Source organism: Physeter macrocephalus, unplaced genomic scaffold (genome assembly GCF_002837175.3).
Source record: "Physeter macrocephalus isolate SW-GA unplaced genomic scaffold, ASM283717v5 random_65, whole genome shotgun sequence".
NCBI lineage: Eukaryota > Metazoa > Chordata > Mammalia > Artiodactyla > Physeteridae > Physeter > Physeter macrocephalus.
The window spans coordinates 83,068-97,540 of NW_021145351.1; the positions used below are offsets into that span (position 1 = coordinate 83,068).

Genomic DNA, 14,473 nt, shown 5'->3' on the forward strand with positions numbered 1-14,473 from the left:
GCCCGCGAGCCACAACTACTGAGCCCGCGTGCCACAACTACTGAAGCCCGCGTGCCTAGAGCCCGTGCTCCGCGACGAGAGAAGCCAATGCAGTGAGAAGCCCGCGCACCACAACAAAGAGTAGCCCCCGCTCGCCGCAACTAGAGGAAGCCCGCGCGCAGCAACGAAGACCCAATGCGGCCAAATATATAAATAAGTAAATAAATTAAAAAAAAATAAAAAGAACTGCCCCTCCTCCGCCCTGGCACTGGGAGGGAGGACTCCCGCCTCCCCTGCGGGGACCAGAGCTCATCCTGCTGCTGTCTTTGCCTCCTGCTCAGATTGCAGGCCCACGAAGGGGCCCTGTCCTTCCCACACTGACTGCAGGGCTGGCCTGCGACGGGTGGACGACGGTGGGGAGGGGCAGGAGCGACTCCTGAGGCTGGGTTACAAGTGCACGGTAGCCTCTCTCTGCGGTCGCTGACTTGGGGGACGCCAGCCGCTGTCTGGTGAGGACACCCCGCCGGGAGACCTGCTCTCAAGAGGAGGGATGGGCCGCAGCCAACAGCCTGCATAGCTGGCCAGCTGGGGCGGTGAGCGAGCTTGAAGCAGGTCCTCCCGCCCCAGGTGGGCCTGCAGATGATGCGGCCAGGCCACCGCTGCAGCTGCCACGAGAGCCTGAGCCAGAACTGCCCAGCTAAGCGTCAGAACTCCCGCCCCACAGGTGCCCAGAGAGGACAGACGGTCATTGCTGTTTCAAGCTACTAAGTTTGAGGTGACTGTTTCACAGCATAGCGAGCGCACATAAAATCATTGTCTAAGCAACTTGACTGTGTTATTGGGAATTTGGGAAAGAGAGTGATGAACCCCCAAGGCCTTGCTCTCCAAGTCCAGTTTCCTCTTCATATTTGGAACACAGTTGTGTGTTCGGCTCCCCTGATAGCAGAGCCTGAGATCGGGACTTGGGTGCAGGGGGTTTACTCGGGTGATCCCAGGTGAGGGTGAGAAAGCCAACACATGGGGGCATTGTGGAGACCTCTCGATGCTACCAGGGCCACCCTCTGTCTGCAGGAGGGAGGCTGGGTGAGCACACAGGGGAGGGCTGTCCTGGTTCACACCTCCGGGGCCCGGTGCACCCTGGCGGTGGGGCACTGTCAGGCGGAGGAGGGTCCCACTGCGCTCAGGATGGGCCTTTGCTTCTGCGGCTGAAATGGGTGTGACGTGGCCACCAGGAGTCAGTCCCCGAGGTTCCTCTTCTCGTCCTATACCTCGCACCCAGCTTTTGCGTTTACCTGACTTAACGTTCAACCAGAAGCTCTTTAAGGGGAATTCACTGGTGGTCCAGTGGTTGGGACTCTGCGCTTCCACTGCAGGGGGCACGGGTTTGACCCCTGGTCAGGGAACTAAGATCCCACGTGCCGCGCGACACAGCCATAAAAAACCCCAAATGACAACCAGAAGTTCTTTTTCCCTTCGCTCGTGTTTGACGCTGGGACCTGAAGATGATTCTGGAAGGACAGTCCTAAGAACGTCTACTGGGCACCTGTTCAGCGACAGGTGGAACCAAGCCGGTGTCAAGTCTCATCCCCCAAGGCTGGAGCTGTCACTCTGACCCCGTTATGGATGAGGAGATTGAGGCAGGGAGAGGTTAAGGCATGCAGCCTGGTGTTGGGGGCTCAAAAGCAGCTGCCCGCTGCCCACGGCTGGCTCCGGGTCCCTGCTTGTGGCCCTGCCGCCGCTGGGCCCAGGCCTGCTGGGCCCAGGCTGCTTTCTGGAAATCCACTTAGCACTGACCTCGCCTTTGTCCTCCTTGGAGCTAATCTGCTAATCCTGTCACCCCGGCGGGGCGCTCCCCTGTCCGATCCTCCTAACCCACCTCCCCCTGCAGGCCCTCTTCCTCAGCTGGGGGCCTCCTCTCAGCCATGCTGGGGGGTAGTGGGCAGGTCCAGTGACTGGGGGTAGATGGGGTGGGGCCCTCAATCCCAGGGAGGAATCGGGCGTCTGGAATTCAGGTCTGGATTCTGACTCTGTCCTTCCCTCACTCAGCCATCAGCTCTGTGGCCCTGTTTCCCATGTAAAGGAGATCAGTTGTGAGCCAACCCTTCCTGCTATGAGATCACCACTCAGCTCACCCCTTCTTGCCCCGCCCAGTCCACTCACAGCAGGGGTGCCAGCTTTGGCCTCCCCAGACCTGGGTTCGAATCCCAGCTCTGCCTGAACTGAGCCTCAGCTTCCTTATCTGCAAAATAGGGGTGGGGGCCCCTCCTCTGCAGGGCGCGGTGCAGACTTGGTGGGACAGTGGGTGTAAGTGTCTGGTACGAGGCTGGAGTTCAGTGAATGTTTAGGGAGTGGGACTCTCGGATCCTCCTCCTCGGGTCCCCATACGGATGCCAAGAATGTGGACGTGAAATGGACCCCAGTCATGAGGAAGGCCACATGCATGGGGAGAAACCTCTCTGAGGCTTGGGGCAGGAGAGGAGGAAGAGTATGAAAAGTTAGGGATGCAGGCGCTGCTCTTCGAGGTCAAGCTCGACCTTGAAAAAAAAAAGATCACTAATTAAAATGGAGCCGGGACGTCCCTGGCAGTACGGTGGTTAAGAATCCACCTGCCAGTGCGGGGGACACGGGTTCGAGCCCTGGTCCGGGAAGACTCCACATGCCGCAGAGCAACCAAGCCCGTGCGCCACAACTACTGAGCCTGCGCTCTAGAGCCCGCGAGCCACAACTGTTAAAGCCCGTGCGCCTAGAGCCCGTGCTGCGCAACAAGAGAAGCCACTGCAATGAGAAGCCCGTGCACCGCAACGAAGAGTAGCCCCCGTTCACCGCAACTAGAGAAAGCCCGCGCACAGTGACAAAGACCCAACACGGCCAAAAATAAATAAATAAATAAATAAATGTGTATGTGTATATATATACATATATATATATAAATGGACCTGGAAATGGGCTGCCTCAGTGGGTGCCCAGCTCCCATTTCAGTGGAGGCGTCCTAGGCCCTCAAAGCTGGAATGCATGCCAGATGTTGCCTCTTCCAACAGCACAGCTTTCCCACTCTTCCCTGCTTGAAGGCACGAAGGACAGGGAAGCCCAGCTTTGTGGTTCAGCGAGGAAGGCCTGGATCAGCTCTACTCCCGACTTGCTGTGTGATCTTTGGAAGTTGCTTAACCTCTCTGTGTCTTCATCTACAGGATAAGAGAGAACAATTGTCCTTACCTCATGGGGCTGTGCAGGCATTAAACGAGCTGGTGAACTGAGATTTGAACCCAGATCGGCAAGGCTCTGCCCTCTGAGCCCCTGATGCCTCTTAGGGAGGAATCGGGGGCCTCTGGGGACCATCCAACCACCCCCCATCCAAGACTGAGTGTACTTTTGGTGTGCCAGATGTAGGTCTGTGCGCTGGAGACACAGACGGGGATACGGGTGAGGTCCTCACCCAGACCACGATCAGTGTTATGCGTAACTGCCTGTGACTTTCCGGCAGAGCTTGGAGCACAGCTCTGGGGCTGAGTGAGGGCATGGTCAGTGGAGACTGCGTTCTCAGAGGAGACAACAGCTGAGAGGGACCACACGTGAAGGACAGCACCACAGGGATAGTCTGGGGCAAGACTTTCCAGGCAGAAGGAACAGTAAGTGCAAAGGCCCTTAGGTGGGATGGACCCTGACTATTGGAGGAACCGCACGCAGGTGCACGAGACTGTGGCAGTGAGGTGGCAGGTGGAGGGCACCTGGAGGAGTGAGCCTGGGCCTGCTCAGGTGGCCTGGGGACAGTGAGTTGGGGCCCTGCAGGATTCCACACAGAGGAGGATGGGCTCACTCTTGCCTTCCAGGGGTCCAGGTGGGTGGGTGGTCGGAGGGCATCCTCTCCGAGAAATGGAGGCAGGACCAGAGTCTGGAAGGAGAGGCTGGGCACTTGGCTGGGCTGGGGGTCCATGGACTGGTGTGGGGGACAGGGTTGGGTGAGTGAGGCGCCCGGCAGACCCTGGCCAGGCTCCATGGGCCCTCTGTCCTGGATTTCTTCCATATGTCACCACTGGCCGAGCCATGAGCTCCCTAGGATGGGCTGATCCATAAGGGGACCTCCTCACCAGTCCCCAAGGGGGCACCTTAAGATCTCCCAGAGCTCCAGCACGCCTCCACCCAGAAAGCCACCTCCCGCCCCATGTATCATGGGCGGCCTGGGGGGGCCTCGAGGCCAGGTCTGACCCCAAGTCCCGGGACAGGTGACTGCTTTCCGTAACCCATCCTCACGGCAACCCGCCGTGCGCGTGGGGCTCAGCCCCAGTCGACACAAGAGGAAGTCCAGGACTCCCGAAGTTTCGTGAAACCCCTGGACCCCGACTCCATCCCTCAGCCTCAGCGCACCCTGCCCTCTTCACCCTCACTCGGGTTCAAGGCGCCCCGCAACCGCCCCGGCGTCCTGCAACAGCTGCCTTGCGAGGGATACTAGACCACAGTCAGAGCCCACGGACACGCCCCTTCCCACCTGGGCGGGGCTCCGGGGCGCGCGCGCGCGCCCGCGTCTCCCCGGTGTGGGGAGCGCTCCCATTGGGCCGCGCCGCCCACGTGATGCGGCGGGCCCTGCCCGCGCGCCCGGAGGGGGGCCGCGCACGCGCCCCGGACCCGCGAGCACGCGCCCGCGCCCCGAGCCCTCCGCCCGTGGAGCCGGCGCCCGGACCGCCAGGTCAGTTTCCTCGAGCCCGCTCGGGCGGGGGCGCGCGCGTGGTGCGGGCGCGTGGCGGGGCGCGCGCGTGCCGAGGGCGGGCCGACTCCCCAAGTCCAGGGACCCTGCTCCCGGCGGCCGCTGCGGCGCGAGCGCGGGCCTGGAGGCTGCCACGTGCAACTCTCAGCCGGGGGGCCGGCTCGGGACTCCGCCCGCCGCTTCCCCCCGCGGCAACCGGACGGCCGGGCTGGGAGGCGTGACCCCCTCCCCCCGCCCCCGATTCTGGGGGCGGGAGACCCCCCCCCCCCACCCCGAGTACCTCTTCCCCAAGGGCCGGCAGGGTGTCGGGTGCTGCCCCCCATCCCCTGGCTCAGTTTCCTCCTCCGCACAGTTTGGGGGGACTTGGTCTCTACCCCCGCGGCAACCGGACGGCCGGGCTGGGAGGCGTGACCCCCTCCCCCCGCCCCCGATTCTGGGGGCGGGAGACCCCCCCCCACCCCGAGTACCTCTTCCCCAAGGGCCGGCAGGGTGTCGGGTGCTGCCCCCCATCCCCTGGCTCAGTTTCCTCCTCCGCACAGTTTGGGGGGACTTGGTCTCTAGCGCTCCTGCCCTCCACAACCCCACCGGATTCCCTGCGTCGTGATGGCGGGGTTGCCGGCGAACGTCGCCGAGGCTGAGCTCCAGGTCCCGGCACAGGTCCGTGCCCCGGCTTTCAGACCACTCTGGGGCTGGAAGCCTGGCGGTGCCTCGTCTGTCCAAGCAGTCCCCCAGCTTAGAGCAGGTCCCAGCCTTGTCCCAGGCGGCTCGTGATGCGCTCCTGTGTTCTCCCGGGCAGCTAGCTGGTGGCCGGTTGAGTTGGGGTGGGTGGCGTGTCAGCTCCAGGCCAGTAGAGCAGCTGTCGCCCTGCTCTGGCCTTCCTGGGTGGAGCATGGTGACCCCACAGGCCGGACCCTGATAGCGGGTCTGAGGGTGGGTAGAGTCCAGGCCAGCTGGTCACAGTGTGCCGGGCACTCCAGCCCTGGCAGGTGGGCATGCGCTGTGCCTCCTCTCCTGGCTGGCCGGCTCTGTGGTCAGCCCTGCATGTGATGGTGGGTGCCTGGGTGCTGGGCATCAGTGGTGTGTGGACTCCAGGGGGGCCTGCTCCTAGGCTGGAGCAGTGTGGGGCTGTGGACCGGAGAGGGCCAGTGGACACAGGGTGCCTGTGGCCTTGCCCAGATGGAGACCCCTTTGCAGCTCTGTGCAGGCGCCTTGCCTCACTGACCTCAAACCCTCCCATGAAGTTCTTAATCCCACTTCTCAGATGTGGAGACTGAGGCCCAGAGAGGTGGAGTCATGTCCAGCCCCTCAGCCTGCAGACCTCACCAGAGCCTTGGATTTCCCACCTGTGAAGTGGGTGCTGGTTGACCTTCCCGGCAGGCTGCTGTGAGGAGTAAATGGGCCCTGAGGCAGGCGTGCGGGGTCTCCCCACGGCCACCCAGGCCTCCCTTGCTGCAGGGATTCAGGAGAAGAGGCTGCCCCCCAGATGTCCCCCTGGGGAGCTGGCCACCCCCCCAACACCCCCATGGTGCTTGCCACGCACCGTGTGCCAGGCCCGGTGCTGGACTGAGGGGTGGGCGATGGCAGGTCCCGCCTCAGGCCGTGGCGCCGTGCCTCCTCGTGTCCTTGTCCGGGTGGTGGTCCTCCGTGGGGTCATAAGGTGGTTTGGAGTCTGGCTCTGAGCAGTCCGTCAGGCATTCCTTTCTCACTGAGTCACCAAAACTTGAGCACCTACTGTGTGCCAGGCCCTGATAAGCTGTTATCGAGACTGACCTGGGCCCTGGCCCCGTGGAGCTGGCAGTCAAGTGGAGGCGCCCACACACACAGGTGGCTGTGCCGCCTTGGGCATGTCCCCGCCGAACCTCACAATACCCTTCTCTCACTTGGGACGGTGACGCTGCGTGACGGCTGGGGCTGTGTGTGCCCACTGATGCATGTGGCCAGGGTCCACTCTGCCAGGTGGGGCTCCGGGCACTGAGGACCAGGGAACAGAACAGGTGTGACCCTGCTCTCCTGGACCCTGCCTTCAGTGCTGGGGGTTCTGGCGGGTGGGTAGGTGGGCTGCCGGGCTGGCTGGAGGGCCCAGGGCTCGGCCAGTGCACCCTGTCGTTTTCCTGGCCGGGAAGCCGGGCCTGGAGGGACTCTGAGGGCTGGAGGGAATGAGGGCAGGTCCGTTGGCGTGGAGCAGGGCTCTGTCCACGTCCCCAGGCTCACAGCGTCTCCTGCCGCCGGGACTCTGGGAGAGGGGTGGTGGCTCCCCTCCCAGGTGGGGAAGCCGAGGCTCGGAGAAGGTAGCCTCCCGGTGTGTTGGGTGCCTGCTGTGTGCCGGGCCCCTCCCCCATCCCGCGCTGTCCCCCAGCCGCTGGAGTCCTTGTCCACCTGTCCTGCAGCGAGAGGCCAAAGTTCAGCGAGGCTCCTCCCTTCCCCAGGTCACAGGGGCTCTGGGCAGTGATGGCTCAGGGAGGAGGCCCCTCTGTCCGACCCCACCTCTGGCCCAGTGCCCCGAGTCCCCCGGGCGGGCTGGGCATTGTTCCCGTCGGGACTCTGGAAGGCCGCCCAGGTCAGGGGTGTGTGGAAGCCCCAGCCAGGCCCAGTTCCCGCCACAGTGACCGTTCTGCTGCCTGGGGTCTGTCCCCTCCTCCGCCCAGGCCTCAGTTGGGAGTGTGTGTCCTCTGCGAGCCCTCGCAAGGCAGGTGGTGTGTACGTTTTTTTTTTTTTTTAATATTTGTTTATTTATTTGGCAGTGCTGGGTCTTAGCTGTGGCATGCAGGATCTTCGTTGCTGCGTCCAGGATCTTTTAGTTGCGGCATGCGGGCTCTTAGTTGCGGCATGCGGGATCTAGTTCCCCCACCAGCGATTGAACCCGGGCCCCCTGCATTGGGAGCGTGGAGCCTTAACCGCTGGACCACCAGTGAAGTCCCTGGTGTGTACATTTGGATGGGAGGACCTAAGCCTCAGTGCCCGAGGGTCTCAGCGGGCAAGGAGGTGGCTTGAGCCTTGTGGAGACCAGCGTTCTCATCTCTAGAAGGTGACGATGCCCCATGATGGCTGGAGTGGGGTTCCGCCGTCCTCGGCCATCGCCGCCAGAAGGGAGATGAGGAGAAACTGGTCCGGCAGTCAGACCTGAGCCCCGCGTGGCTCCTCCCGCTGCCCCAGCTTCCCAGGCCTCTGTGCCATGAGCCCCCTCTCTCTCCTGGATCTTCCAGGCCACCACCTTTATTGTGCGCCGACTGTGTGCCTGGCCGGAGCTTGGCTGAGTCCTGGATGAGTCCAGGGGCGGGTGTCACCGCCCTGGGTGTCCATCTGCACCAGCACGTGAGGGGCTGGATCAGATCCAGGGTTGTCAGTGGGGGAGGCGCTCCCAGATGCTTGGTGCTCTCTGAGGTGCGCCCACACGTCCCCCAGGAGATTCCGATGCCCCCGGGAAGGAAGCACCCATGGCTGATGGGGGCAGATGGAAGGTTGGCAGCCCCCAGACTGTGTCGTGCTGTGGTTCTATTTCCTGACTCAGATTCCGAGGGAAGGGGCGGCAGGAGCCGTGGAGTGTTCTAGAGCAGGGCGGAGGGATGGTCTCTGGTGCGTGGCTGGGGGCTGATGTGCTGGAATAGGACTCAGGCAGGACGTCCTTGGGTGCTGCTGTGGGTCTCCCCAGCGTCCGGGCCTGGCTGCCCAGAGCCCCCTTAGTCAATGAAAGGTCATTAGCCGTCTGCCTTTGGGCCAGCTTTTCTCCTCCGGGGTCTCAGTTTCCCCTTCTGCAGAGGGGGGCTCCGACCTGCTGTCACCAGCTCCTCCATCCCCCCAGCCCCTCCTGGGAGCTGCAGGAGCCTGTTCCCATGGCCTCACTCGCCGCAAAGACCCCGAAGCAAGGGCTGGCCCAGCTGGAGGAGGCGGGCGGGCAGGCAGCCCTACCCTGTCCCCTTCCCATGGGATTGCTGCTCCCGGCCCCTCTCTGGGGCCTGGGGCCCCTCTTGTGACTCAGGCTTCCTGGAAGAGGCGCGGGAGAGCACGAGGATTCCCCGCCACCCCACCCAGAGTTCCCGCAGCGACCGCCTGCGTGTCCCGTCACCGCCCCGTCTCCGCCCCACCGCTACCTACGGTGGGCTTCACCTGCTGTCTGCTCTGCGCCTGCCCCCAGCGGGCGCCCCTTCCTGCTGCTTCCGCTGGCACCCTCCGGGCATCGTCTGTTGGTGCTGGGACAGGCCCCTCCTCCTCCCTTGCCTGGACCAGGCCCTGCCAAGCCAAACATTTCCTCCCCTTTCATCTCCCCATGGGCTCAGCTGCTGAGCCTTCTCCTGGCCTTCACTTCTCTCTGGCTGGCTGCCCAGTGGCCCATCTGCTGGGAATTGCCATGCGGAGCTCAGGGGGTGCCCGGGGGTGCCCGGGGCTCCCCATGGTGACCTCGCAGTCCCCTCTGCATAGCCCTAGGGAGCCCAGAGCCGTGGCCCCAGCTCTGGCGGGCCTCTCTGGGTGACCCTGGGCTGGCCCTTGCTCTTCCTGGGCCTCAGTTTTGTTGTCTAGAGAATGGAGAGCTTGGAGCAGACCTTGGACCCCACAGCAGACTGGGTGGGGGGTCAGGACAAAGCTGGTAGTCTTGGCGGTTAAGCCCAAGCCACCTGGGCCAGGCGACCTGCTTGCAGCCCTGCGTCTACGCGTTGTGACTGGCCCGGCGACTTGCCGTTTACAGTCTCTGAAGCCTGCGATCTCGGGAAGGGCCGTCCGTGGGTGTCTCAGTTCCCCTGTCTGTCAAGTTGTGCTCTTGGGCCAGACCCTGTGCAGGGAGTGGGCAGAGGGCCTGGGGCCCTGCTGTGGCGGTACCTCCTGGGCCCGGGAACTCATGTCTGGGGCGGGACTATCCAAACAGTGCTCCATGGTGTTGTTCAGTACAGGTTCAGTGATGCTTCTTATGAACAGTCAAACGGCCCTGGAAATTCACAGCTGCTCTGGGCTCTGGGCTGCGGGGCATATATTGGATCTCACAGGGACAGGCTGCCCACGTGCGGCGTGATGTATCTCACTTGAAATTTCCCCCACCACTGACTTTGGGCCTCTCTCCTGATGGCACTTGGGGGCCCGGGGCCCGGGTCTGGGTGGACCCTGTTTAGGAATCAGCACCCTCGTGACGGCCTCTTCTAAACAGGGCCCTGCATCCCTCGTTGCCCCCGTCACCACCAGCTTGGCCGCTGCGTAGTGGGGTTGGGGAGGCAGCCTACTGGCTTGGCCTGGCTCCTGCCTTCCTGTGCCTCTTGAGGGGCCGCCAGGCCTGCACTGGCCCCTGTGGGGGACGGAAGAGGGCGGAGACAGGTGGTCCTGACCCTGGAGGGACTGTGGGTGAACAGGACCTGCAGGAGACGACTGTCACCTTCCTGGAGCGTGTGTCCCCAAGATTTTGAGGTCGTGTTGGTGCAGGAAGTCAAGGTAGCCTTCTGAGAGGAGGTGGTGTCTGGCTGGGGTTTGAAGGGTGTGGGCATCCCAGTAGCTGGCGGGAGGAGCTCCAGGAAGGGAGAGCTGGGCGAGGGCAGCTCCCGGGAGCTTGGGGCTTGAGTTAAGAGCACACCTCAGGGGCGCTGTCGTGGTCTCGCTCTAGGCCGGAGTGGAGCTGGTCCATGGCACGGCCTTCATCCTCACGGCCAGCTATGTGGCAGTGGCTGTCACTGCCCCGTCTCAGGCCACGTACCCTGCCCAGGGTGGCAGGCGTGTCTGGCTGGTGCCCCTCGAGTCGGGGCTGTGCGGTCCTTGTAGAAGGGCCTGGAGCCAGACTGTCGTCCCCTTGTTTACAGATGAGGGGCCTCCAGGCGTGTGTGGGACCGGGGCTGAGTGGAGGTCACCCCAGTACAGCCACCGGCTCATCTGGCCCGGGAGACCCTCCCCTCTCTGGCCTCAGTTTTCCCTGTTTCTCAAATGGGGCTGGGAGGACCTGCCTCCAGGGGTGGGTGACAGTCTGATAAGGAAGGGGCATCTGGTGAGCAGGAGGCCCTGCTTCTGGCCTCTGGTGTTAACGTGCCGGTCCGTGCCTCAGTTTCCCCTTCTGTAAATGGAGGTGTGCACCCCTTTTGTGGGCATGTTGGGAGGTGTAAAAGGGGGCATCCCGCGGTGAGCAGCCCTTCCCTGCTCCTATCCCATCCTCCGTGGCCTTGAGGGCTGGGCCGTTCCCACGGTCGCCGGGCAGCCGCAGGAAGCCATCTGGAGGCCTTGTTTACCCCTCCTCCCAGCTTCCCTGGCAGGAAGTCACCGGAAGGGCCGTCCCGAGGGGCCCCCAGGCCTGTGAGGACAGCCAGAGGCCGGGGGTCTCTGGGTAGAGCGTGGGGGGCAGGGAACGTGGAGGACGGAGCCAGGCAGAGCCTGCTGGGCGTGTGGGCTGGAGTGTAGACTGAACCATTCATCACGCTGTCCTCTGTCCGTCCACCTCGTCAGCTGCCCCTGCCCCCCGCAGGCCCCCCATGAGGCCCAGCATGGCCACAGCCCACGAAGTCACGGTCTGCAGACAGCAGTGAGGCCACCGCAGCCTCGGCCCTGCGTGGACTGTGTGACATTAGGGGAGGTGTGGGGTCCAGGGAGCCGGGGGAGGAGCCCTAACCCCCGGGGAGGGGTCAGAGGAAGGGACTTAGGCGCCCGCTGAGGGTCAAAGAGGAGGTGTCTAGGGGAAGGGCTGGGGGGAGAGTGCTGCAGGTGGAAGGGGACAGCCTCTGGGGCGTTGGAGGTGGGCGGGGTCTGGGGGCATGGATGGTGACGGTAGGGGTGGTCGTGCCCCACAGACCTCTTTCTCTCCTCCCCTCCCCCAGCCCTCCCACCCCTCCCCCAGGACCCCCACGAGGCCCCCAGATCAGCCTGCAGGTCTGGATGTGGTTGGAGCAGGGTCGGGGCCTGGGCTTCCGCCCCTCGGGATATGCCCAGCTGCCCCGGCATTGGCTGCAGCCCCGATGCCCACTGACTGGGCTGAGTGTGGCCGGTCGGGCCTGGGGACTGTTCCCACAGACACTGCCAGCTGGGCCTGCCTGGCGCTAGGAGGGACGCTGACCCCTCAGGGCCTCGCGTCCTGTCTGCTTGGCTGCCGTGTGCCTGCCTGGGCCTCCTGTTTTCAGAAGGAGCCTGGTGGGCTCAGGGGTCCGACAGCCCTGCCTGGCTGGACCTGGGGAGGCCAAGGAGCTCCCCACCTTGGTTTCCTCCCCTCCCTCCCCCTCCCCCTCCTCCCTCCTCCCCTCCCTCCCCCTCCTCCCCTCCCTCACCCTCCCCCCTCCCCCCTCCTCCCCTCCCTCCCTTTGGAAGGCTCTGGCGCAGGTTCTTATGGGCAAAGCCTCCCAGAGAGTGTGCTGGGGTTTCGGGGCCAGGGTGAGTTTACGGTACCCCACCCTGGGGAAGTGAGCGTGAGAGCCAGGGCTTCGGGTGGATCGGGGATTCAGGAGCATGCTGCCGGGAGGCGTGTCCACCGGCCAGTCCTGGGTGAGACTGGATGGTCCAGGGGCATCCATGGGCATCCATGGGCCGAGGACAGACACCCGTGAGCCTGCCCCAGGAGGGTCAGTGACCGTTCCCAAGCCTGCTGCTTGTGCTGCTTGCACTGATCCAGCCTCTCGGCCGCCGTGGGGCGTGGGTACCCCATTTGTGGAGGATCAGCTACCTCCTGGCGGTAGAGGGCAGCTGACCCCAGGTCTGAGCAGTGTCGGCCTCCCTCCGCTGCCTTGTAATGAAATGCTAAGTCCCGCGGAACGTGGAAGCAGAGGGAAGGGGGCTCTCTTAAGAGACGTTGGCTGCATGCGTGAGCAGGAGTGGGGGAGGCAGCAGGAGGCTGAGGCTGGGCTCCCTGGCGCTTGTTGGGATGCTGCTGAAATGGGAGAAGCCTTGAGGGGTGTTGGGGGAGCCCTGCGCCGGGAGCCCGGAGCCTGGGGAGGCTGGGGAGGAGGCTGGCCGAGGGACGGTGGCTAGCCTCAGCCCCCAGACCATTTCTTCCTGGGTGCCGCGTGCTCTGTTGATGGTACGTGACAAGATAGTGCTCTCCACGCCCCTCCCCTTCTGCCAGGGCGTCTGGGTGGAACGTAGGTCGAGATGGGAGCTTCTCAGTGCGTCGGGAGTCCAGCTGGGGCAGGGGCTCCTCGGCAGCCGAGGGCCTCTCTTCTTCTCTTGCTGCTGCTGGGGCTGTGGTCTGGGGGCGCCTGGCCCCCCAGCCAGGTCACCACCTGGCTGCCGTGGCCAAACTGGCTGTCATGCTAGGACCTGAGCTTTTCTTCCAGAGAGCTCCTTTGGACCCAGAGCATAGCCAGGGCATCCAGTAGGTGCTCAGTAAGTGTTTGTGGGCTGGTGAGCCGGCCTCCAAGGAGGTGGGGTCTGGACAGGCACAGGAGAGCCAGGAGGGAGTCCTGGGTAGGTGGCACCCATAGGCAGAGGCCTGGTGGCAGTGTGGGATGGTGCAGGCACAGAGAGCTGGCAGAGGGCACAGTACGTGCACAGGGCCAGAGGCAGGATCTCAGAGGCAAGTTTCAGGAACAGCAGGAGGGCAGGTGAGGCTGGAGCCGAGGAAGGGAGTGGGGGGAGGAGGTCAGTGGAGTGGGGCCTTCTTTCAGGCCTAAGGACGAACATAGGCTTTCCTTCTTCGCGATGTGGGTGCCATGGAAGGGTTTCAGCCGAGGAGGACAGGATGGACTCAGCTGTCACCACGTAAGGAGTGGGGGGCAGGGTTGGGGGGGCCTGCGATGCCAGCGTGGGTCTGGTTCTGGGCAGATGCTTCTCAGATTCCTGGTCACCCCAGGTGGCTCCAGGCAGCTGGGCGCAGGCGCTGCCAACTCACCACCCATGGCAGCCGTCTTGCCCCCGGCTGGGGATTCTGGGGAGTTTCCATTTCCTTACCTTGAGCTGGATTCTGTGACACGCCTGGATTTGGGATTCTGAGGACCGGTGCCCACCGCAAGCCCGCCTGCCCTAGGGACCGGCTCCCTGTGGTTCCCCTGGAGGCTGGGTCACCTTTCTGCTCCCTGCCCTTTCCTGCCTCGTGGCCTTTGCTCAGGCCACGCCCTCCACCCAGACACCTACCCCATTCACCCAGTTGGATCTTTTAAGGCACAAAGGGGACGGCGTGTCCTTCTGTGACTCTTGGGTGCCGTCCAGCAGGCCGCCTGGGCCAGTCCAGCTCTGAGGGACGTCCGTACCTGCTTCTGACTGAGTGGGGCCTGGATTCGGGGGAAGCGCGTGAACGTGCAGTTTTGTCTGGTGGAGGGGGTTACCTCCCTGGGGCCCCGTGGAACACCGCTGGTCTCTTCTCCCCTCTCGCATTTTAGCGCTCAGAATCCGCGGGCTGAAAGCGCTCAGTGCCGTGAATTCTCTGAACCAGCGTTGCCCCCTGCCAGCTCCGTCACACATGATTGACTAGATCTCAGACTCGTACTCACTTTATGTGTGATAGTTGTGTTTTTAACTTCTAAAAAGGCTTTGACAAACCTTTCCCATCCTTGAAGGCCAGCACTGTCCCGCCTGGAACCCTGGAGGGCCCCTCCCCATCCGTCTGGCTGCTGGGGCCTCTGTCCCTCCCAGACACACCCAGTGCCCTGGGCAGCCTGGTGCAGCCCTGACGGGCCGGGAAGGGGCTGACCAGGTGCCCCCAGGCGTGGACCTGGATCCTCTCTGCCCACCCACCCTGTGTCACCTGGATCCCCCTGTCCAGCATCGCTCCCCTGGGACGCACTGCTGCTCAGTCCCTGTGGGTGAAATAAAAACAGACCTGGAGGGGCTTCCCTGGTGGCGCAGTGGTTGAGAGCCCGCCTGCCGATGCAGGGGACACGGGTTCGTGCCCCGGTCCGGGAGGATCCCACA

The 14,473-nt window shown here is 63.8% G+C and overlaps 1 protein-coding gene across 1 annotated transcript in view; it reads left to right on the forward strand.

Annotated features, from left to right (window-relative positions):
* Positions 1-4,638: 4,638 nt before the first annotated feature.
* PTP4A3 (protein tyrosine phosphatase 4A3) overlaps positions 4,639-14,473 on the forward strand; it is a 34,563-nt gene continuing 24,728 nt past the window's right edge. The window contains exon 1 of the mRNA XM_028483753.2: positions 4,639-4,660. The gene's annotated coding sequence lies outside the window, so the exon portion shown is untranslated. The remainder of the gene's footprint in view (positions 4,661-14,473) is intronic.